Source organism: Tinamus guttatus, unplaced genomic scaffold (genome assembly GCF_059628265.1).
Source record: "Tinamus guttatus ecotype Peru unplaced genomic scaffold, ASM5962826v1 Tinamus_guttatus_pri_ptg000384l, whole genome shotgun sequence".
NCBI lineage: Eukaryota > Metazoa > Chordata > Aves > Tinamiformes > Tinamidae > Tinamus > Tinamus guttatus.
In genome coordinates this window covers 1,365,290-1,368,886 of record NW_028288918.1, presented here as the reverse complement: position 1 = coordinate 1,368,886, position 3,597 = coordinate 1,365,290, and positions in this window count along the sequence as shown.

The following is a 3,597-nucleotide window of genomic DNA, read 5'->3' as shown; positions in this document are numbered from 1 at the left end:
TAGCACATGGAAGAGCCTTCAGAAGTGGATGGCAGAATTGCTTTGGGAAAAATACAGGAGACGTCTCTTAATGAACAAGAACATGTGAGTTCAACCTAAAAACAAAAGAAGTGTCAAACTGACCTGTGAATGTTAACACTCCATTGTATATCTAGTTGTTCTTTTCTTCCCCCACCCCATAGACCCTTCCTACACGCAGCAGAGAGAAATCGCTGTTGTGCTGTGTGTCCCACAACAGCCAGGGCAAAAGGGTCCGGATACACCGTTCCATGCCGGAACAGGCAGAACGGGAACTTGACTCCAGGTCTCCCTTCATCTAGAAGATGCCTCCTCAGTTGTCACCACCTAAGCTGGGGAGGCACTATGGGCACATATTGGTCAGAAATTCCAACCAGTTTTATTTCTCCTTCCTAAAATTTCTTCCCAGTGCACCCGTGATTTTGAACTCTCCTATATCTGTGGCAGATTCACACAAACCACATAATGCCTTTATGTTTAAAGGCCATAAATATCCAAAGTGATATGAGGTAGAGAGAAGAGATGAAGCTTTTCAATTAAAATTCCATTTAAATTGGCAAAGAAGCAGAGCAGACAACAGAACAAGCACCCGAGAGCCAAGGTGCAGAAGCTGGAGTCACCCCTGACTTTCATGAGTATCTTCCTTTCCACGAGACCTAAATAAGGAAGCAGAACATCCCCATCTGATGCAGCTGACTGGGAACAGTGATGTTGTACAACCCTCAAGACCATGGAATGACAAAATTGCATATTCCATTGAGAAGGGCTTTGTTTTCAAAAGAAAAGAATCTTTCTTTATCCTCCTAAAAAACCCCCAGTATTTCAATTAGTCTTACAAGGGACAAGAGTCCTGTCCCGGTAGATATGTCTATTCTTCCCAAGTAAGAAAAGAAACATTTCTTCATGGAGGTTTAAAAGACAAAGTGATCAACATTTCTCATTTTCAAGCAGACTGCATTTTTATTCAAGACAGGAGAGAAACAGATAAAATTTGCAATAACCATCAGGAAAAACCAACAAGCTTGCAGTCATTTAAATTCAGCGCTACCTACTGGTCACTCATGTTTCTATACACAGAGTTTTGTCAGTCTTGTTCATTTCCACACTAATGAATATTGACACACAGTAGTAACAAAACAGAGTTTGTTCGGAACCAGGAAGAGCTTTCAGGCTGTTATGAAAGCAAAGCAATCTTTATACTTTTGTCCAACGCATTTGCAAGTGGGAGGAGCCAAAATGCTGCATGTTAGGATAAATCAGCATGTTAGAGAGTCCTAATTCCTTCTTGCAATCAATGGAAGAAAGATTCAGCCCAGCACCTCCAACATTGTCATAATCTCATATCTGAGTCAATGCAGTGCAAAAGCTTTTCAAATAAATAAATAAATAACAGCAGCATCCCCAACAACTAAAACATAACATGTAAAACATAAGTAAACATCTTTACAACACATAAATATAACTAAAAACATTTTAACCTAAGACTTCAGCCCATGGGCAAGAGGCTCACAGAATCTCCACAAAGCAGAGTTTAAGGGCACTAATGGTTTTGGTAAGTGAGTGCAGAGTTTTATATATCCTCTTGGATGGAGGAGGGATTGGCACCTTCTGCTGAAGTCTTCCCTCCCTCCCTCTCTCTTCCCACAGCCTTTGAGGTTGTCCCAGCACAGCTGCTGTGGGACTTGGGTGGCCTTTTTCCCCATCACATACTAAACTAGCCCCCTAATTGGGCAAATGGTCCCATGAGCAGTCAGGCTGGCCAAGAGAGGGTGCGCGTGCGGGACGGAAAAGCCTTTAACAATATTCCTGCAGAACTCTGCTGCACCAAACTACGGCCCAAAGCCCAAATGCAGAAGTTATGAACACAAGTCACTTTGCGCACATCAGGTATTCCCACTGATCTCAACAGGTTTACTCATACAGTGTAGAGTCCACCATTCATATAAGTAACCACCTGTTTAGAGCCTACGTAGAGCACTCATTTGTGAGGATTTCGGTACATGCCTTATGTCTTATCCCTGTGTGCAGCAAAACTCAGAAAAACGAACACATATTGTTCAAGTCAGGGACGAAGTACATGCTAAACCAAACCAGAGAATAACCGATCCCTGACTGCAAAAGTACAAAACAGCCCAGGATATTCACCACTGGGCCAAGACATGGCCCGTAACACCAGCAGCTCACGAGACATTTCTCCACATGTTTTCCAGGACTATTTTAGCTCCATATGTTTTGCAGGACTATTTTAGAGAGTGCTGTTTTGTTAATCAAGTACAAAGACTACTGCATTGTTTCACAAAACTTAGAGCAGAGTTTAGAACAAGACACATCCCTACAAGCTTTAATAAATACAGCTAATAATAATATACAGTTTAAATTATTTAACCTTTGCAATCTAAGTATAAACACCTCATACAAAAATCTTTTACTTTATACATCTTAAAAAAGAAAATCACAGAAACATCTGCTTTGCAAAGGAGATATCTGTATGAAGAAATGATATGTTTTGAATACATTAACCTTTCTATTTGCGGAGTAATGCTAGTTACCAAAATGCTCTCTCACAACGTACCACCCAGGACATTTTGTTTTGTGATATTATACATATTTTGTCTCTGAATCCAAAGCTCAGAGCCACCTGAAATTAGCCACTTAAAGAGATTTCTGGTTATTAAGGCCCGGCTCAGAAAGTGACTTCCACGTGCACACACCACCACAGAAATCAGGGAGCGCCCAGCTGGAATCACTGTGGCCCTGGTCACTAAAGCAGCTAATCCTTCTCATTCTGCAATACTTCTGTACGACAGCTTCCCACTCCAAAGGAACATCCTTTCCTTGCAACCTGACCCAGGAGGCTAGAACAACTATTATGTTACCAGTTTATAATGCCCTGAAAATCATTAAAATCCCTTACTGACTGACCACCTTTTTTTTTTTTCTTTCTTTCTTTTTTTTTTTCCTCTTGTGGTTTAGGACTCTTTTTTGCACAGTCCTAACTGAGCACTCATATCCATTCAGAAAGTCTGTGAAGACTCTTACTGCAGCACGCTGCAGCTCGGAATTCCATTTCATTACCTACAAAATGGTCAGATGTTGTCCTTGGGATTAGAATTAGTGATGTAGTTATTATCTAATCATATGGTCAACTTATCATTGTCTGCGCAGCTTCAGAACACTAAATAGCCAGCATGTTAATAGCCAGCTGGCACTGTCCTCCATGAAGGGATGCCCTCATTGTACACAGGGTAACATGAGGGATACTTTGCTTATCAACATTTGCTGATACCACTGGGACTTCCACTGCTAGACTGCTACAGTTTCAACCTCCTTGTGCTCTATTTTTCACTTTTTTAATTCAAAGTTTAATATGCTAATTGAAAACATTCTATCAAAAGAAATAAAAGGCACTTGATATTTCTCTTTGGCTCAGTAGAGTCGCTCTGCTAGCAGCTTCTCAAAGTTTCTATCTCTCCATCTGATGAATAGTTGGCATCCTTGAGGTACTTATTCATGTGCAAAATAAGAGCTTCAGGGATTTACCAGTTGCAGTTCTCAAATTGCTCTGGTAAATGTGCAAAA